Source organism: Dromiciops gliroides, chromosome 1 (assembly GCF_019393635.1).
Source record: "Dromiciops gliroides isolate mDroGli1 chromosome 1, mDroGli1.pri, whole genome shotgun sequence".
Lineage (NCBI taxonomy): Eukaryota > Metazoa > Chordata > Mammalia > Microbiotheria > Microbiotheriidae > Dromiciops > Dromiciops gliroides.
The window spans coordinates 179,808,464-179,830,700 of record NC_057861.1 but is presented as its reverse complement, the minus strand read 5'-3'; the positions used below and the strand labels follow the sequence as shown (position 1 = coordinate 179,830,700).

General features: G+C 38.9%; 1 protein-coding gene across 1 annotated transcript in view; it reads right to left on the bottom strand.

Annotated features, from left to right (window-relative positions):
- Window positions 1-12,831: 12,831 nt before the first annotated feature.
- LOC122746901 overlaps window positions 12,832-22,237 on the bottom strand; it is a 96,853-nt gene continuing 87,447 nt past the window's right edge. The window contains exon 7 of the mRNA XM_043992988.1: window positions 12,832-12,876. The gene's annotated coding sequence lies outside the window, so the exon portion shown is untranslated. The remainder of the gene's footprint in view (window positions 12,877-22,237) is intronic.

Genomic DNA, 22,237 nt, shown 5'->3' with positions numbered 1-22,237 from the left:
AGGCTGGATCACTTCCTCACTCAAAATCCAGTGGCTTCCTACTGTCTTCAGGAGTAAATTTAAAAATGCTTTATTTAGCATTCAAAACCCTTCATCTCCTAGTCCCCTCTTATTTTTAGTCTTCTTATACCTTATGCCCATACATATATTCTTCTTTCCATGAACAAGAAACTTCATTTTGGCTTGGGAATTTTCTCTAGTTTTCCCCTATGCCTAGAATGTTCTCCCTCTCCCACTCCAACTATTGGCCTCCCTGGCTTCTTTCAAGTCCCAACTAGAATCCTAGCTTCTACAGGAAGCCTCTTCCAATCCCTCTTAATTCCAGTGCCTTCCCTCTGTTAATTATCTCCTATTTACCCAATACATAATTTGCTTTATATATATCTGCTTTCATATTTTCTCCCCCATTAAACTGTTATCTCCTGGAAGGCAGGAACTGTCTTTTGCCTCTTTTTGGTAGTATAATTATTGGGATAGGACTGTGGAACCTCAAGACCTCTGGACATACGAGGTAGAGTTGAAATTGGCACAATGAAGCAGTAGATAAGCATCATCTTCTGAATGGTCTTCACCACCTATTTACCAGGATGCTAAATCAAAAGGATCATATAAATAGAATGCACTAGTTAGTTAGAAATTGCAGCTTTGAAAAGCAATTTGATCCTAGGAGGAAACTGGATCTGACTAGAGCTAAATAAAACAAAGAAAGGAACAGTGTCTGGCACATAGTAGGCACTTAAAATGTTAATTGATTGATTGCTACTCCTCAAACCTGGAATATCCTCCCACTTTGCCTATTAAATTTTTACCCACACTTCAAATCCAAACCCAATGTTGTAAGGGGCTAAAATTCTAGCTATACTATCTAAAATCTAATGAGTGGTCGCCAATAAATTATAAGCTTTAGCAAGAGTATTTAAGTGTTTAAGTATTTATTAAAGAGCATTAGGATCAGAGAGAAAGGTAAAAATCTAACTATTTCTAAGAGACCCCATCATCCAACCTACCATGGTGAGGTCAGGAACAAAAAGGACCCAACGCTTCCTGTGAAGCGGGGAACATCCCTCCTCACATGCACACACAGCTCCAAGCGAATTGGCTGGCAGCTTTGATAGCACCCACAAGCAAATGTCACTTCCTGATGCCAAGGACCTGACCGCATGGCTTGCCCTCAGAAGCCTTCTCCTCATGGCGGAGCTTTTCTACAGTAACTCCCCAGTAGGTGGCGTCATTCCAATCGTTACAATGTTAAGTTACATAAAATCTTTCCAGATTTCCCATGTAGCCTGTGATATCTCCAGATCTTTCCCCAACAACCTACCTCCTATCTTTAGAATACCCTGAATGCTTGACAACATAAACACTTGATAGAGCTTTATTCACTGCTTGTTGATGAACAACCCAACATTTGTGCATAGCATTAGCTCATTTCAACTTGTTAATTGACCTATATAGCATTGCACACTGTTCCCAAGCATGTATGGGTCCCTGGAATCCTCCCTTTAAGAGTAGGCTCCCCATGATTTCTTTGTTTCACTTAGCCCCAGTTAGATCCAGTTTCCTCACAGGATCAAATTCCTCTGTAAAGCTGACATTTTTAGCTAACTAGTGCATTCTGTTTATTTATGTGATCCTTATTAAGCTTTCTGGTAAAAAGGAAGTGAAGAAAATTCAGAGGATCTTGGTCAACTATTGCCTTCATCATGCCAATTTAAAACTCCTTGAATGTCCAAGGGTCTGAGGTTCTACAATCCTATCCCAATGCTGATTCACTTAATATGCAGTAAGAAGTTCTTACTGCAACCTAATATTCTGTGATAGTAATAATATGTGTTTAAAAATGCTCTTACCAAGCACTTATGATCTTTTTTTTTATGTGAGGCAATTGGGGTTAAGTGATTTGTAAGCATCAAGTGTCCTCCTGACTCCAGGGCTGGTGCTCTATCCACTGTGCAACCTAGCTGCCCCTGATCTTTCTTGAGGACCTTACACAGACCTTTTTGCAACTCTCCAATACACTTGTCCTGTAACATTGCAAATTATAATTATCTAGAATGATGTCTTATACCCAATAATTGTCCTAAACCCCAACAGACTGAGCACTCCATGAGGGAAGGGATGTCGTGTTGTGTGATCTCCATGTGTCTATTAGTTGAAAGAATAATGTAACATAGTGCTCTGTTATGGGACATGGAAGGATGAAAAATTAGAATACAACAGTCAGGAAGCATGGGTCAAAAACAATAAGATGAAATTTAATTTGAATGTGCTCAAAGTGTAACAATTAGAGTAAAAATTCAACTGGTTAAGTAAAGGATATAAAAGATTACTAGAAAGCATTTCATGTGGGAAAGGACCTTGGAATTTTAGTGGGTGGGTTATATAATGTGTATACCTATACATATATGTACATGCAGATATACAGATATAGATATGCATGTTAATATAAACATATGCACATGTCATCATTTCATAATTTGAAAGGGTCCCATAGATCATCTAGTCCAACTTCATCTTGAAACATGAATCCTCTAGATATTATCCACACAAGTGGTCATCCAGCCAATACCTGATTTCCTGTTGTGATGAGGAATGCCTCCAGTATATGTGGCCCTAATAAGGCACTCAATTATATTCATTTGAAGCCAGAGTAAGACTTCCCAACTTCTTACCTCTGCCTTACTCAAAGAGGCAGTTCAGACAATATGGCAGTCATGTCTTATTCTGACCTATGAAGAGAGTGTTGCTATCTAATTTGGACATGAATCTTTCCTGAACTTAGTCCATAGTCAGATAGTAGAATCAAAATTCTGCCCTAATTATATGATATTGCATAGTGAAAAGGTTTTCATGCAGGAGAAATGCTATTTTGTGGTATGGGGATCATGCTGTCCAAACTCCCTCAAGCCACCAAAGTGATTCTAAATAACTCAAAATACTTTTCTTCAGATGAATTGAGAGGGATCTAGTAGCAAAAGAGGAATAAGCCCCTTGAAATTAGTGGACTTTTAGGTATCTGCAAGAAAATGACCTAAAGAACTTTTGAGTTGACATCCTGTCTCTCATCCTTGCTAACTAAAGGATGGGAGGGAAAAAAAGTAATTTTTTTTCCACAGGAAAAAAAAAATTAAGAAAAAATTCTTCTATTCTATTTGATGGGGCTCAAGGTAGGCTGAGACAAAAATTTTCCAAGTCCCTTGTACTGATCTGCTCTGGGAAGATCTACTGACAACATCTACATTTGGGAAGTATTTTAGTTATGGTAAGCACGGAAAAAGCCCAGCAATCTGACCCCTCTCCAATGAGTGTGTGTCTGTGTATAGAAAGCATGTGGGAGGATTGTCCCTTGGGATTTTCTAAGGGAGAAAAATAGTGCCATTGGACACCTTGCCAGCAATGGTCTGGCCACTTTCCAGTTTCATTATCCTTCTCTAACCCTGCTCTGGGCACAGTCCATGCCCTGAGAGGATGTTGCTTCCTCTAAGCTCCACTCAGCACAAGTAAGTCCACTAATAATTGCCATTTTCTTTCTTTTGTATTATGTTTTAATGATATCCTTTGCTTTTATATCATCTGTTTATCAAAGTGTACATCCCATCCTATTACCAGAGAACCATTCCTTATACGGAGAAAAAGAGAGGAAAAAAGAAAAACTGTATAGCCAAATCAAGCAATACATCAACCAAATCCGACATTCTATGCATCATTCCGAGTGAATAGTCTCCCACTTCTACAAAGAAGGGAGGGGAGGGAGGTGCGTATGCAGATCTCTTCTTTGGGACCAAGGTTGGTCATCACAATTTCAGTGTACAGTTTCAATTGTTTTCTTTTCATTGTTCTTTACATTGCTGTAGTCATTGTGTATATTATTTTCCTGGTTCTGCTTACTTCATTCTGTATTAGTCCATACATCTTTTTGTACATTTCTCTGTATTCACCAAATTCACCATTTCTTACAATGTAGTAATGGGTCTGGAATACAACTATTAGAGAAGATTTATATACATATGTGAGAGGATCTTATAGTAAATAGAGAGCCAACCTCAGAGTCATGAAGACCTGGGTCCAAGTCCCACCTTTAACACATAATGGCTGTGTGACCTTAAGCAAGTCCCTTACCCATTCAAACCACACACCCCCCCCATGCTCTAGGCAAATCTAGATAAAATACACATAAACAAACACATATGAATACTGTGTGCATATGTTACATATATGCACATATAATATGCACACATGGATGTATATGTATATATGTATGCATGTATATTCCAGACCTATGATTTCATTAGCTTAAGGAACTCCTATGAGGAAATTCTCTTAATAATACAGATTAACAACTATTTTGCAACTTGTAATCTTAGAAAGTTATCCCAGGTACTAAGAGGTTAAGGGATTTACCCAAGGTCACACAGTTATTATATGTCAAAGACTTGAACTCAACTCTAAAGACTATTTCTCAATCCACTACATTAAACCAAACTGTCTGCCTATCTGCCTTTCCCTCCACAAGCAAACATTATAGCTTGAAAGGTATACATCCTCCCCACCCTGCCCCCACCCTTGACATATTGAATTTTAGTAATCCTTATTAAAGGTATTTAATTGATACTTTTAGCCTCTGCCAAAGGACAGGACCAAATGAACTCACAAGTATTGGTCCACATCTTCACCCAAAAGATCCAGGTGGGAATTACTTGCCAGGCAAACACAGGCAGTACCAAAAGAAATTATCAGTAGTAACTGTGACAGTAATCTCAGCTGTCCATTTTTTCAATACAGGCATGTCAGAAATTACAGTCTCAGGGGCAGCTAGGTGGCGCAGTGGATAGAGCACCAGCCCTGGAGTCAGGAGTACCTGAGTCTCAGACACTTAACGCTTACTAGCTGTGTGACCCTGGGCAAGTCACTTAACCCCAATTGCCTCACTAAAAAAAAAAAAAAGAAAAAGAAATTAAAGAGTCTCTCCTGTGTATGGCCACCCCCATGCCCATGGAGGTGGAGGTGACTACCTTGTCTATAGCTATAGTGCCTTTCTGTTAAGTCCGTGGCCTTCACTGTTTCAGGCACATGGTAAAGGAACATCGACCCCTTATTCAATTGATTCCTCATCCAATTCAGTATTGAGGAAACTGGAAGTGTGGAGAGGGTGCTGGACAACTGGGGGCAGTCCCACACAATACAGAAAAGGAAGGGTCAGAAAAACCCTTCCCTTTGCTTCCCATCCACTGTCACCTGACTGCTTTCCTACTCACATTCCTATCCTGCCTGTCCAGTTTTCAAATATGCAGGACAAAGTAACCAGATCACCCTTGAGTAGCCAGAGACTGTGCTCCCACACCTCCGAGCAAGAGAGCGCAGGCACTGTTCTTTAGAAAATGCTCACAGGTAATTGAGTGGGGGAAGTTGTCAATCGCCCTTCTCAAAAAGCCCCAGGAAAGTGAAAGGTAGTGAATTGTGTTATCTCTATAACTGGCAGGCACTGAGGCAAGGAGCCCTCAGATATCCTACCTCAACCTCCTTGTTTGTCACATGAAATATTGACACTCAGTCTTTTCTTTCATGGCCATTCTAGGGACAGGAAGAAAATAGGACTCAAGAACTATGCAAAAAAATAAATAAATAAATAAAACAATGTCTAAGTAACATCATTTAATAGTAAAAATTATATAAATCGAATAGTGGATAGAGAAACAGACTCAAGAAGACCTGGATTTAAGTCCTGTCTATGACACAAACTATTTGGCAAATTCCTCACTCTCTCAGAGGCCCAGGCAGATCTACATGTTGCAGAACAGTTGCTGATCTTCAATGAAGACTCAATTTTCTTATTAAGAACACCTTACCCCGGGGCAGCTAGGTGGTGCAGTGGATAAAGCATTGGCCCTGGATTCAGGAGGACCTGAGTTCAAATCCGGCCTCAGACACTTGATACTTACTAGCTGTGTGAACTTGGGCAAGTCTTTTAATCACAATTGCCTCACCAAAAATACCAAAAAACCAAACCAAAAAAACCCCACCTTACCTGGGTTAAGTTATAGGAAGAAAGGAAGCAAGTAAATATTATTATTAAGCACCAGGCACTGTGCTAATTGATTTATAAATATTAACTCATTTGATCCTCAGAACAATTCTTATTATCCCTATTTTACATTGTGGTGAACAGAGTTTAAGTGACTTGACCGGGGTCTCATAGTTAATAAGTGTCTGAAGCTGGATTTGAACTCAGGTCTTCCTGACTCTGCCTGGCTGCCTCTAACAGTCTTACAGGAGTGGAACAACAACAAAAAGAGATACAAAAACTGGGGTATAGGATAAACCCTCAGTGAGTCAACAAGGGTTTTAGGTACAGCTTTGCCTGGAAGTTAAATGCTCTCAAAGCCTCTTATAAATGACTTTGCTCCTCTAATCTGTGTGAATGGGGTAAAAACTCTCCAGTTCAGCCTAATGCAAGGGAAAGGCTCACCTGAATTGTGAAGATTCTAAAGAAATCGTAGAGAACTTTTAAAAAGTGAATTTTATTACTTTCACATACATAAGACTATCTGGCACTAGATTAAGAAAGTGTGATTAGGGTCCTAATAGCAGTCTAATTCAATTCAACAAGCATTTATTTACTAGACACCTTCTATTTACCAGGCATACTCTCCCCTTAATTCCTAAGGAATTTACTTTAATGAAGAGAGAAGAATGATTCGAAGTCAGAATACCAATCACTTGAATATGACTAGGTGATTCTACAGTATTCAAAGGAATAGAACAGCAATGTGTTTTCCTGTAAGTTACACATTCTTCCACACCTGATCTTGTGTGTTTCCATTATTACTTCACTCACCAAACTCTTTTATAGATAGACCTGCTTCAGGAGAAGGAGTTCTGGACTCTTGAGTTAGAAGGCCTAGAATCCAGTTTTGGCTCCACCTCTTATCCAGAGCACAAGTCTGTCCCTTACCCACTTTGAGTCAGTCAAGTGGAGAAAATATCCTTTGTCCTGTCTACTCACCTAAGGCTCAGCTGAGATAACCTCTAATAAGCATTTGGAAACCTCTCAAGTCCTATACAAACATAAAGCATTATTGCTATAATCATGCTTTTTGAGTTAGTAGAATCTGAATTAATTAGGCCTTCCAGTGTTCTTATTTAATTGAAGAGAAATTAGGATGATTGATTAGCAGTCTCTCTGGAAGACTTACTGAAAAATAGAAACCTGTCCTGCATTACTCTCCATGCCCCCTGTCCCCCCACAACTAGACTGGGCATGAATAGCTGTAATCTGTGCAGGGGGTAAAAAGAAAGCTTAATGACCTTCTGGTCATCTAGCAGTCTAGGCCATGGCCCTGAAGTCCAAGGTTAAAGCCATTCCATTCCTATCTCTGTAGGTTATCAGGGTGTGAGGTAGCACATGTAGCTTCTGGCTTCACATTGGACTGCTCTATAAGCTCTGTGGTTGGCCTACAGTGCAATTTGGAGGAAGCAAAATGTCTATCTCAGGGCAGGAACACATTCTACTCACCTAGTCCTGGTCATGTGGGAGGTTAGAGGTGAGACAGAGAACCCAAAGAGATTTTGTTCAAGAGGTTGGTCAAAGTTGTCACAGACAGTGTGTGTCTGTGCTTGTGTGTGTGTATGTGTGTGTGTGTGTGTGTGTGTGTGTGCATGTACACGTGCTTGAGAAGCAGCAAAGGAAAAATTAAAGTTAACACAAAAATTTTTGCTTAGGGTCGTAGACAGAGCTGAAAGAGAACTTTAGAGAATACCTTGTTCAATCCCATCACTTTATAAAGCCCAGAGAACATATGGAAGACATTCAGGGTCTCACAGTAGGTTGGTGACAGAATTGGGATTCAAACCCAGCTCCTCTGACTCAAAAACTCCTTTCCATCGCACCACTGTCCAGATGCCAAAATTATGTTTCCTGTTCAGGGGATGCCAGATGGCACTGTCTTTAATGAGAAAGGATCTCATGATCTAGTTATTTGTATGTTATCTCCCACATTAGAATATGAACTCCTTGATGGCTGAGACAGGTTTTTGCCTTACCATGTGACTCCAACACTTAGCATAATGCCTATCCCATAGTAAGTACTTAATAAATGCTTGTCAACTGACAGACTGGTATGGTGAAAAAACAACAACAACAACATGCTGAATTTAGACCCAGATTAAATCCTAGTTCTCCTATTTATTTCCTGTGTAACCTTGGGCAGAGTCACTTCATCTCCGGACTTCTTCATCTGAATGTAATGGACGTTTTTTTGTTTTGTTTTGTTTTGTTTTGTTTTGGTGAGGCAATTGGAGTTAAGTGACTTGCCTAGGGACACACAGCTAGTAATTGTTAAGTGTCTGAGGTCAGATTTGAACTCAGGTCCTCCTGAATCCACGGTCGGTGCTCTACCCACTGTGCCACCTAGCTACCCCTGCAATGGACTTTTGAAATGAGAGTCTGACTTCCTGGGAACCTGAAAGAGTGGTTTGAAAAACACAGAGCAGTCTTCTTCCTGCCTGGAATAGAGTTCAGACCTTAGCAGAAATGGTGCTCTAGGGCAGGCATTTGGGACTGAATATTATTTGGTGGCATAGGTGGCTGGTTGTGAGGAGAACAATGGCATGTGTCCCATACAGAGGAACTGTGAGGGAAAGGAGCACTGGGGTGGTGGGCATCTTCAAACCCTGAGGCAGAAGGGACAGCTATGATCAGAATATAGAGAGTGTCTGACTGCTGGTGAGCCTCCTCCTGGCTCAGAATCCAGGCAGCTGGTGTAACCACATTCCCCTTTCTCGCATCCCAGAGGACTCTCATACAATTCAGGTTTCTCTATTCTTTAAAATTGTTTATTTGCTATCTTAAGTATTATTTTTAAAAGGCAACTCATTATAGATAAAACCTGACCTATTTTAACTGCTTTTTGATTCCCGGCTGTCCTTAATTGTGAACAGAATCTGCATTATGGAGGAACCGTGCTTGGTTTTGATATGCAGAGACACAGAAAGGACGGAGGCTCCAGATCTGTTCCAAAGTGCCATGTTTTCTCCTGTCTGGGAACTGAGCTAAAATGATAATGAATCTTATGGTTCTGATTTATAGATTTTGGATAAAATTCCCAAAAGGCAGAACTAAAGTAGATCTGGATTTTTCTTGTTGGCTCCAAGACTAAAGTGAGTAAGAATGACATTTTTGCTGTCTGAGATGAGGCTTGGCTATTGTCATGTGGTCTCACTCCCTCATCTCTCTTCTTCCCTCTTCTCTTCAAAGTATCTGCAGAGAAACCTCTTTACAGAAGTGGTGTTGAGGTCTGTGGCTGGGGAGTAGGACCTAGGGGGAAGAGAAGAGATGTGGTTGGTTATGGACAGTTATGCCAATATTCCAAAGGTGGGGGCCAAAGGAGGGAATATTTGAGTGTTTGTTTGTTTTCTCTCTCTCTTTCAGCTTCACTATCAATCTCATACTCAGAGAAGTACAAAAGTTACATGAAAAAAGAGGTAGGGACTGGTAGGATATAGAAGAGAGAGTTTTAAAGTCCTTTGCAACTTCAAGTCTAAAAGACTGTGACACTTGACTATTGCAAAGTGGTTAAGAATCAGTCTGCCAAAGTCCTATTGCTGCACCCCATCATGACATGGAGGTATTTCTGGATACCTCCATGCAGTGAAAGGTGCTGAATCTTGTGTGATCCTGATTTGTAATTACTCAGTACTTGAACTTTTTCTGTCTAGCTATTTGCAGTATTTTTATTTTGACCTGGGAGCTCTAGATTTTGACTATAACGTTGTTGGAAGTTTCATTTTGGGGTTTAAGAAAGCAGCTGGTAGATGATTTAAATTTCTACTTTGCCCTGTAGTTCTAAGAGATTTGGGTAGTTTTCTATTATGACTTCTTAAAATATGATGTCTAGGGTCTTTTTTTTTTTTGGTCTTGGCTTTTAGATAGACCAATGACTCTTAAATTATCTCTTCACAATCTATTTTTAAAGTTAGTTGCTTTTGCTATGAGATACTTCACATTTTCTTCTATTTTCCCCAGTGTTTTAATATGTCTTAATTTCTCATGGAACCATTAGCTTCTATTTGGTCATTTCTAATTTTTAATGAGTTCTTTTCTTGGATAAGGTTCTGTACTTCTGGTTCCAAGCTGTTATTCTCTCTTCTTATTTTTTCTTATTCCTTTTTCCATTTTTCCTTCTACCATTTTCTTTTGGTTTTTAAAACATCTTTAGCTCATTTTTTTCACTCTTGCTTTAATTCTTCCATGAATTCTGGTTGGATTTCTGTCTCAGCTCTATTTTTCTTTGAGGCTTTGCTTATAGAAATTTTCTTGTTTACTTCTTGACTTTGGATTTCATGATATTGCCAGACTTTGTGTACTCCTTGGGGGAATGGGGTGGGCAAGGATGATGTCTATCTGAACTGGACTTCCGTTTTCTTATGTCCTTCTCTTGCTTTCACTGCTCAGGTCGGGGCCTATGAGTTTTTAGTGTTCCCAAAGTGATATCGCCCAGGTTGAAGTCTGCTTACTGCCCTCCTGATACAAGGTCCACAAATTCCTGATCCAGTTAGATCTATTGGCTTGTCCCTGGTTAGTTGTTTCAGTAGAATGCTGCTGGATGCAGGTACTGTTGGCAGATTCAGAGGAACTGAATGCGAGGCTACCCTTTGGACAAGAGTCCTGCCCTGGTTGTTCCATTCCAGGATTACACCCTGGTCTGTGGGGTCAGAGCCATACAGCTACAGTTTGTTTCCAAACTTATTCCTTGCTCAGTATATAGCTTGTGCTAGCTAGCAACTACTCATTTCTACCACCCCTATGTGATCTCCCCCTCAGTCCAAACAGAAACTGGGGAGTGAATGACAGAAGTGCCAAATAGCACTCATTCCTGGACCCTTCAGGGTCCTTTGGGATCTCTTCCTGCCCTGGTGCTCGGTCTAGACTCCCTTTCAGCCCCTGGGCACCGGAATGCTCCATGTGCAGCTCATTCTTGGTCAGATCCCATCCCCAGTGTCTACAGACCTATCTCTCCAAACTGCCCTGGGCTGAAAAAGTGATTCACTGTGACTTTTTCTTGTGTTTCCTGATAAGAATTTGCTCTGGTGCCTTTTTCTAAATCTTGGTAGAAGAGGTTTGGTTGGGAAGCTAGTCATCTTGACTCCACCTCCTCAAGTTCGATTCTAAAAAAAACTATGCCACCGTGTGCTGGCAAGTCCTACTAAGGTGTAAGGGCTTTGTGTGCTGGTGTGTCTTTTGACTAAGAAAGTCTACCAAGTTCAGAGACGCTCATAATCAGAAGGCTGGGCACGAGATGAGATTTTGGTCACAAAGGATCACAGAACCATCTAAGACATGGGCAGGTATGGGTGTTCATTGATAGAAGGAGCCCTATGCTGAAGAAATCATGGCTCCTTAAAGTATTAAAGTATGCAAAGACTAGGACTTACAGTTTATTCCATTAGCTAAATTATAAAGAAAAAAGGGAGAAAAATGAAAGGTGAATAAAATGGAAACATTTCACACTAGTGTTGAACACAAGACATATGGGAGAAATTAATCAAGTTTTGCTCTAACTTTTTGCTCTGGCTCCTAAAGTTCAAGTTTACACTACTTGTTCAGAAGATACTAATAACTTTTTTCTTATCTAACTGGATAATAATAATATTTGTAAGCACTTATATATTTTAGCTCATTTCATTCTCACAGCAATCCCGTGAGGTAGGTACTATAATTCCCTTCTTACAAATGAAGTTACTTGCCCAGGGTTGTATAGCTAGTAAGTATATATGGCAAACTTCAAATTAAAGCCTTCCTGACTCAAACTCTGATATTTTGAGTAAAGAAAACTCTCTATAGAGGTAAAGCTGAGGCCTATGCTAGAGAACAATAATTGTAACTACTATATCACCTACCTGAGGATGAAACCTGTTGTAAGAGAATAAGAGCACTGGATCTGGAATCACAGGTTGTTGTTGTTCAGTCATTTGAGTCGTATCTAACTCGTGGTGACCTCATTTGGAGTTTTCTTGGCAACGATATTGGAATAGTTTGCTATTTCCTTTTCCAGCTCATCTTACAGATGAAGAAACTGAGGTAAATAGGGTTAGGTTACTCGCCCAGGGTTACACAGCTAGTAAATGTCTGAAACCAGATTTGAACTCAGGTCATACTGACTATAGGCCCAGGACTCCATCTACTGCACCACTTAGCTGCCCTGGAACCACAGGAACTGGGTTCAAATCTCAGCTCTTCCACTTATATGAGCAAACCAATTAAGTAATGTCCCTCATGAGGCATGGTGTGACCAAGATGACTTTCTAGTTCTATGATCTTATAAAAAACTGGGGAGGCTTAGTGTTATTCAAATAAGTCAGTTCTTTATAGCCATCAGTATGTCCATAAATAACCAGTAGGTGGCACCTTGACAACAAAGGCTCATGAAGGCTTTCTGAAACTTGGAAATGGCTTATTTATATAACCATCTCTCCAACTTTGATTGCAGAAGAAGCAAGAGTATGTGCTCGGGCCTTTATGTATTTGGTTATAAGTAGTAGCCTAAGCCCAGAATACCTTTCCCAAAAACCCGGTTATACAAAAACAGTTAATTATATCTCATATATTTTCAGTTTGAGAGACAGGAAGGGGAAAAGGAATCCTGTGAAAATCTTCAAGTGCATCTCGTCAGTCCTCGCTCTGCAGAATCCCCAAGAGAAACAAGGAACCAGGCCCTCTCAACCACTCTGATGCTCATGTTCAGTGTAAGTGTGATTTTCTCCCCAGTAAACTTACCATCTGGTAGTAAACTTACCATCTGGCAGGACTGGAAGGAGATTCCAGATGGATAGGTCTTTGAAGCAGCCATTAGACACAGGGAGGAGAATGCAGAGAACTACCTGCATAGCACAGAAAGAGGTGGTTATTCTAGGGAGAAGGCTATACAGAGTCAGAAACTCATTACAAAGAAGTTAGAAGCAGGGAGTCCAGCCACAAAGTTGGCAGGAAAAAAGGAAGAGGGAAGAAGAAATACAAAAAGCTCAAGGGAAACCTTCCACTGGATAGACATTCAGGAAATTTACAGAGAAGCAGGTAGGACCTAGCTGGAGCTCAGACATCCCATAGGATTTGAATCAAAATTGAAAATGTTCTTAGTGGAGGACTGTGCTATTATTTGAGGTTTCACTGGTAGGTTGGTGTTTTTTTTTTTTTTAAGATCACAGTCTATTTTCATTGTCTAGCACCTCACATTTGAGAAAAGTTAATTTTTAAAAGTTAAAGATTAGCTCAACATTTTCACTCCATTGTAATATCAAAGCTGCTTGGCTCATAATGCTCCAGGGGCAGGAGAAATAGAGTAGGAAAGGGCTTACTCTGTCTTTCCAGATGCCCCAGGAACTATCTCTGATGCCAAGACTCAGGCCTTTACCATGGAAGACCGGTTGGCTATCACATCCCTCACCATTCAGCTCATTGGTTGAGAATTTTCTAGCCTTGGAACGATGACAGTTCTTCATCTGTGAGCCCTAGAAATTATGTAATGAGTTCATTTAGCCTAATGAAAACACAGTGCTAAATGTTTCTTGTTACCATCTCATTTTTAAACCTCTAGTACAGATATAATATACATCTGTTTCATTCTTTCAACAGAAACATACCAACTAGCAAATAAAAAATACCACCTTATTTTCTACTGGTCACATAGCCCTACATGAAATGAGTACCCTTTAGTGCTAATGAATATGAAGAGGCACCAGCCTTTGAAAAGAGTCCTATAAAGTTACCTCTGCCTTATGTTAAGCAAAGCTAAGCATTACATTCATCAGAAGGTGCTTAGAAGATAAGCAGGCTTTGAAAATTTTGCTTTGATATCTTGAATAGCAGAAAAAAATTAGTCCTCACTGACTTTGAGATTTTATTTGCTTATCTCATTCAGCTATAATAGTTCTACTCTATGTAGATGGGCTAGGTAACCTACAGGCCAGAGTGATGGACTTGGTGTCATCTGAGTTCAGTGAGAATCTTGACTCTGACACTGTGTGGCCATGAGAAAGTCATTTGACCATTCTTTGTCTCAATTTCTTCATCTAAGATGGGGATGATCATAGTACCTACTTCAGTGAAGATCCCTATGGATCCTCCTTATGAAGGATCCTTACCTACCTCCTTATGGTAAGGATCAAATGTACTTTGCCTAATATGTTCAAAGTGCTTTGTAAAACAATATATGAATGTTAGCTATTATTATCCTAATAATAATAAGGTTTGAATGGTACTAAATTGTCCTTTCTATTTGTGCAGAGTAAAGTTAGGCAGTTTGTAGATAACATGCTTCTTTCCAGATGGATACACTTATTTATACAAATGACAGCATATATCTTAAAAGTAAAATGAAATTATGCATTATATTGGGCATGACTCTAGAACAGAAGATATAACTAGATGGTGTGTTATGATTCAGATGAATTTTATATTATTACCTAAGTGGATTCTCAGTTTTCTCATCTATAAAATTAGTGGGTTCATCTAGATGATACTGAGAGGTAGCTTGGCATAAGAGAGTACTGGATTTAGAGTTCAGAAAACATGGGTTCAAATCCCCACTGACACTGTGTGACCATACACAAGTCCTTTAAAATCTCTAAGCCTCACTTTCCTCATCTATAAAATGGGAATAATAATACATGTAGTACCTACCTCACAGGCCTATTGTGAACCTAATGTAAAATAATAATAATGATAATAATTATTATAATAAACAATGATAGCGTTTATTTAGTGCTTTAAGGTTTGCGAAGCATTTTACAAATATCTCAGTTATTGAAATAATGCATGAAAAGTGATTTTGCAAACTTTAAAATTATAAATGTCTATTATTATTGTTGCTGTTGTTGTTGTTGCTGATAATAATAATAAGGCCTTTTCCAGTATTAACTTCCTTTAAGTCAAAGAGGAAAAAAAGTTAACATTGATCATTAATTTGGTGCAACCATTTCAGTAACATTTATTAAGCACCTGCTACATGTAAGGTTCCTTATGTTTACATAAAATAATATTGCATTAAGTCATAACTTGTATAATCATTAGAAACCTAATAAAGACTTTCAGAACTGTCCTCTGTATAAAACACTCCTTGATGTACTAACAAATATAATAATAGACCCTTTTCTAATGAAGTTAGCTCTTGGTTTGGGATGATTTCCCTTGTGTCCACTAGATGGCTTTTTCCTAGTTCCTTTCAGCTACTAGAACAAAATCTGAATGCTTTAGCCACAAATTTTTATCTGTCTAGGAAAATACTACAATATTTACATAAAATGTTCCAATAATCTGAAGGTTTTCAATTATTTCCAGCTGGAAAATACCTGATACTTCCATTTTTTTTTAAATATATGTATAGAACCAGAAGTTAAAGCTAAGCAATTTCATGTTAAAAAAAATAGTAACACTTTTTTCACCTATTGGTGGAATATTAGGGACTACAGACTAATTCTAAAGAGGAGAACTGCCATATTTAGGAGTCTTCCAAGAAAATCAGTTTTTATTTCTATAACCTATGTTCATTTGAATTGTTCATTTATAAGAATCCAGTTGGTTGATAGAATTGGGATCCAAAATGAAAAGCCAGATTTAACAAGGTGACACGTAATTAGTAGAAATGTAAAGTCCATCCCTTAGGTTTAAGAAATCAACTGCATGTATACATGATGGGATAGATGTGGAGAGACAGTTATTTGGACCAAAAGATGTCAGGATTTTAGAGGAGTGTAAATAAGCACAAAGCAAATCAGCATTGTGGATTGACTATCAAAATAGCCAATGCCATCGTAAGCTACATTAACCAAAGCATAATGGCCCTAAAGAAGGGAACAATAGTTCCACTGTGCTCTGCCTTAGTTGGACATGTTGGTCTCACACGTTGTGCTTATTTTGGGGAGCAACACGAGGAGGGATATTGAGAAAAAGGCCATTTCCAGAGAGTCGCCCAAAATGATCACATGCAGATCAGATGAAGCAGTTACGTCTGTTTGCCTGGAGAATAAAAGACTTAGGGGAGACATGGTCCCAGTAAGGCTAGAAGACAGTATGAAAGCCTTGGAGGGGGGGGATTTTGGCTCAATAGCAAGAAGAACTTGTGGAATGGGCTGCCTCTGAGAAACTATTAAGCTCCTAGATACTGACTAAGCAGGATAAAGCATGGTAGTAAAATTTTTCAAATTCTGGTCACTGATTCTTTTAATATATCTTAAGTTCACAATAGTTTCACTGTTGTTGTCTGTCACACCATGGACTCATATTGAGTTTGTAATTTGCAAAAACTTAAAGGTCTTTTTTCAGATCAGATGAACTGCCATCAAGGTACATCTTCCCCATTTTGGTATAATCTGGTTCAAAAAATCCAACTGCACAAATTTATATTGATCTGTATCAAATTGTACCCTTTTCAAATTGGCCCATCATTCTAAACTATTAGGTCTTGTTGAAAAGTTTGTTACCCCTTCTAGATTGGTACCATTTGTAGATTTTATAAGCATGCCTTCTGTGGTTTTCATCCATGTGGAATGATGGGTCTAACCAATGGGAGTCCAGTTGTAAGAACAGACGATTAGGAGACTTTGCCTGCTGCCGGCTTATATGGGGTGGGGTGGGGGTGGGGGGTTAAGGGAAAGTAAGGGCGGTGGGCCTGCTCCTGTAAGTCCATGATAACTTATGATGGATAGTTCAATCTCCCAGATTCAGAGCACATGCAGTTATTCTGTGACTGTCTCCTGTCGGTCATGTTGAGCAAGAATTATGAACGCATACAACCTCTTGTATGCAACAGAACCTGGGGCTCTCTTCTTGCCTGATGGTGAATGAGAAAGAAAAACTGCTATAAACTCTTGGATGGGGGAAGCAAAAGCCAATTCAGCTGCCATACCCTCCCTACCTGGGCTGGTATGTATCTGTAAATGCACGGTATCCCTGGTTTTTCTCTTTGCATTTGTTCCTTTTTTTTCCTTTGGCAATCAGGATTAAGTGATTTGCTGAGGGTCACACAGCTAGTAAGTGTAAATTGTCTAAGGCTGGATTTGAACTCAAGTCCTCCTTACTTCAGGGCTGGTATACTATCCACTGTGTCTCCTACCTCCTCCCTCCTTTTTCTTTAATGGATGAGTATTTAGTTAGAGAGGACTAGGTTTTAACTTTGCGAATTTTGAGAAGTCCAATGAGGAGTTCAGAGCAGATACTGTCATAATGCCAAAGTTGAGCTAGGTAAGGAGTCAGTGCCCCCCGGAAGAATACTTTTATGACCCACAATAGAAATGAATTTACTTGCTAGCTGAGATTCTATGCCCTGTAGGCAAGGAAATGACTTGACTAGTGAGTATGCCACACTTGGAAGTGATGAACTTTACATGTTTAACTCTGAACTCATTAGCTTTCCCCTTAAATTGTACCTCTTATAAATTTCCCTATTTCTTTAGAAATTTCTACTATCCTTGTAGTGTCTTAGATTTGTAATCTGGAAATTATCCTATACTCCTTACTCTCCTATACCTCATATATAAAAATCAGTTTCCCAATCTTGTAATTTCAACCTTCACACTATCTCTCATATTTGACCCTTTCTCTTCCTTCCTATATCTACCATCTCAGTTCAAGCCCTCATCACTTCTTGCCTTGATTATGACAACAGCTTCCTAATTGATCTTTCTACTTCAAGTGTTTCACCACTCCAATCTATTACAATTTTTTTCCCAGAATTTAGCACATATAATGGCTTATGATGGATGCTTAGTAATGCTTGTTGATTGACTGCTTACCAAAGTCATTTTTCTTAAGCCTAAATATGACTGTGTGACTCCCTTACTCAACCAATTCCTATCATTTCTAGGATAAAATATACACTTATCTTTTTAGTTTTTAAAGCCCTACACAACATGATCCCAAACTATCTTTCTAACCTCAATAGACATTATTCCCCATCCTGTGCTCTTAGATTCACCCAAAGTAGCCTTCCCTGGGTACCTCACTTTCAACATTCTACTTCCCATCTTTGCACTGGGGGTCGCCCATATTTGAAATGAACCCTCTTCTTACCTCAACCTCATAAGGTTCCTCTTTTTTTTTCAGATGCACCTTAGGAACCATCTTCTGCATGAAACCTTTCCTTATCCCCCAACTGCTAATGCCTTCCTTCCCAAGTTACCACCTATTTAGCTATTTTGTATTCATTTTAATTTGTTACATATATATGTGTATGTGTGTGTGATGTATATATTTATATGTACTTCTTGTTTCCCCCTGTTATAATGTAAGTTACTGGAGAGTAGAGATTATTTGATTATTTGATTATTTGTACTTGTATCCCAGTGACTATCATGTACTAGATGTTTAATGAATACTTGTTAATAAATTTATTGCTTAGTAGCAACCACTTTAAGTCTGAGCCCACTGTCCTCAGGGAGTAAGTTAGTAACAGGGAGAGTGTGGCCAGATTTGGGGGCGGGGGGTATATTTTTGTACTTTGGTTCCTGCTATGACTTTTCAGTAAATATCCCTTTGTAAAAGTTAATTATTTAATTTTTTTAAATTCTGAACTTATATACACAAAAAGAACATTTCCATATGCACAGAGAATACTACATGAAAAAATGAATTTCTATTTCAGTCTGCTTATTTTTCCAAGTATATAATAAATTCTACACATTACTTTCAAAACTATACTATTTATCTGTTTCCTTCAGAATTTTTTCTGTTCTCTTCATTAAAAAGTTACCATGAAAAAAAAAGTTACTATGATTTTTAAAATATTGCTTTTGCGAACCCCTTGACCCCCCACACAATTAAAAACCAAGAGAAAAGAACCTTCATAACTAAACAGCATGTAAAGCAAAACAAGTTCATATAGAAACAATATCCAAAAATGTGTCTCTGTACTTTGTACACCATCAGCTTATGGATAAAATGCTTCATCATAGGTCCCCTGGAGACATGCTTAGTCAATACTTTGATCAGACTTCTCAAGAATTCCAAAATTATTTTTCTTTATAATGTTGTTGTACTTGTATAAATTGTTCTATTTTCTGCTTACTTCACTTTGCATCAATTCATACTATCCCAGAATTCTTTGAAAACATCTTTTTCACCATTTCTTATGTTGTAATCATATTCTATCATATTCATAAATCACAATGTGTTCAGCCATTCTCCAATTGTCTAAAAGGCAATTCAAGGTATCCTTTAGATTCTAATTCTTTACCCTCTTCCCCACCCTATCTTTTAGGGTCAGGAAGTTTATTTTGCTTTAACCATTTCCTCCCCAGTATGATTCTTTCTTTTAGCCCCTTCCCCATCCCCACTTGTTTACCTGTTGAGTTCGAAGTATTTCTGCACCAAACTGTTTTGTTTGTTCTTCAACCCTCCTTTGTCTGCTTCATATAAGAATGAGGTCCATCTCATTTCTATTTCCCCCACTCCTTCATCCATGTTTGTACATTCTTCTCAGTCATCCCAATGATAAGAAATAACAGGGGCAGCTAGGTGGCGCAGTGGATAGAGCACCGGCCCTGGAGTCAGGAGTACCTGGGTTCAAATCTGGCCTCAGACACTTAACACTTACTAGCTGTATGACCCTGGGCAAGTCACTTAACCCCAATTGCCTCACTAAAAAAAAAAAAAAAAGAAAGAAAGAAAAAAAAGAAATAATAGGTTCCAGTCTCTTCTTTCTCCTTTCTATACTAGTGTATACCGTATACCTTACTTTCTCTCTTCCCTCTTAAAACCCTCAGAACAAAACCAATCCACACATAATTGCTTCTATTTTTCTTCACTACTTCTATACCTTTTGAGGACATTAAAGCCATCAAGGGACATTTGTCTTTTCAACCCCATTAGGATATTAGCATTATATTATCATATAGTTCCTTTCAATTGCTCAAATAAATTTACCTTTCTAGGTTTCTTTGTACTCTAGTCTTTGCAGCTTTTGATTTTGTTCTAATATTCCTTGCTGTCTCATGGAGTCATTGACTTGTGTTTGATTTATTCTAGTTTTCAGGGATTCCATTTCTTAGATAAGGTTTACCACTTTGTCTTCTAAGCTACTTTTTTCTCCTATCAGTTATTCCTTCATTGGCCTTTATTTCATTTTTAATATCTCTTGCTTCACTTTTTTTCTAGATATTCATGTAGTCATTGTGGAAAATCTAATTTTCCCTTTAAGTCTCTGTTCACAGTCATTACAAAATTATTCTATCTTTCTTTGTGGGGAGAATCTTTAGATTTTTACTCGGTCATTCTTTGGTTTTGATGGCTCAGAGTGAGTGTAAATAGTAATTGTTTCTGTTCTGGCCAGAAACCCTAAGGGTCTTCCTCCAAGACTGATCCCCCCCCCCCCAGGCAAACTAGGTCATCTTTTGTCTCATTTCTTACCTAGCATTAAATCACTGAATGGGTGTTGCCCCAGACAAACTGAAACTTGGGAAAGACCTTAGCTTAAAAAGGCTAAACTCTCCCACTACATCTGGGGCCATCACCATTCATCCTGGACTATGTCTTGCCACTGGAACCAGATGATTCTGGAGGCGATAGTGAGGTTTATGACTTTGCACAGTCCTGCCTCACTTAAGTCCAATTCAGTTGCAAGTCCTCCTGATGTCATTGGTCCTCTTCAAGAACAAAGGACAAACAACAAGATTTGCAATAATTTTTATACTGGTCAGTGTTTTTTTTTTTATTTGGTCATTTTTCCAGCTTTAGTTCCTAAATTGGGGCCTTATGCCAGAGCTTTTTGACCCTTGCTGTATTTGGAAGTGGGATAGAAGGTCCTGAGTAGTCTCACTCTAGGTCTGGTGGGTTCTTGTTCTAAGCTCCAACCCTCCCCTGCCATAGGTCTCCTCATCCTATTTTTGAGGATTAGAGGCCTGGATTGTCCCTCCCCGGTGTCTCAGGAGCTTTCCTTTCTTGTTGCTTCTAGAGAAAGGGCCTTTCAGGCTACATGCCTGAAAGACTAGTCCTATCTCTGGTTGGGATGGCACTGCCTTTGGAAGGACACCCTTTTCAATTATCCTCAGGTTTCTGGTTGACTTTTGATGTTGTTTTGGGATGAAAGAAGAAATTTACTCATTTTCTCATTTTATTGCTTCATCATTATTCAGCTTGGTACAAACTTCAGGGTTGAAGGAGGTATGTAGAAGCCAGTTCGTTTGCCTCCTGTTCAGGCAGCCATCTTGTTGTGAAGTCATGCTAGTTTATTGGTTATTGTTTGTTTGTTTTGAGATTGGCTCTCCCTATGTCTCCCATTCAGAAGTGCAATTGCTTCACATGTGCCTGATCCCATTGTTGATTGCCACATGGGCTTTTTACCTGACCTGTTTTTATGACATGGGCTGATTTGCTTATCCCTAGGCAGGAGCCTATTCCCCCCCCCCCCCCCCGCCCCAGTCCCTAGGGGTCTCACCATATTGGCACTAGACCTAGTACAGAAAACTGATTGTCTTTATCTCTCTATACTTACATACATATGTATATGTATGTGTGTATATATTGATATATACCAAAATTATATTATTGCTTAGAATGCCTAAGCTCAAGTGATCCACCAGTTTCAGCCTACCCAGTAGTAGGGATTATAGGTATGTACTACGAATACCTACAAAGCTAATTGATATTAATTGCTTATCAATGATATAAAGAATATCAATGGGTTAAATGACATGGGGAAGATAATAAATGGCACTGCTAAATGTTATTAGGACAATTAACAGTGATGGGAACTAAAGCTAATAGCATTAGAAGAACCCTATTGCAAACCAGGGGTACCCCTAGAACTCTGAGGGAAGGATACAGTAGGAAAGCTCTAAGAACTCAACTTGCCATGGAATTAGAGTTGAAAAAGTGATCCCATAGCATTGTTGCACATTAGAAGATATGCCAAATTTTTTTTTAATTGTACTAAATAGAACTAAGAACAGGAACTGTGTTACTCAGATAAAGCTCTCCTACCAGATGACCTACACCCATTAATCATCTCCTTAGTTCTGGTCAATTAAATAATTCTCAATCCACCTAACTGCCTTGTCATGCAGCCTGCATCCCCTCATCTTGTCTACAAGGCTTTCATGTGATACTTTACATAATAGTTTGCTTAAATTTAGATATGCTACATCTCTGAATTTCCCTGCTATTTGGTACCTATTTTGCCATCATTTCAAAAAAGGCAAAGGAATGAGAGTAAGTCTTGTAGGATCTGTTTTTAGTGAGTCCATGCTGGTT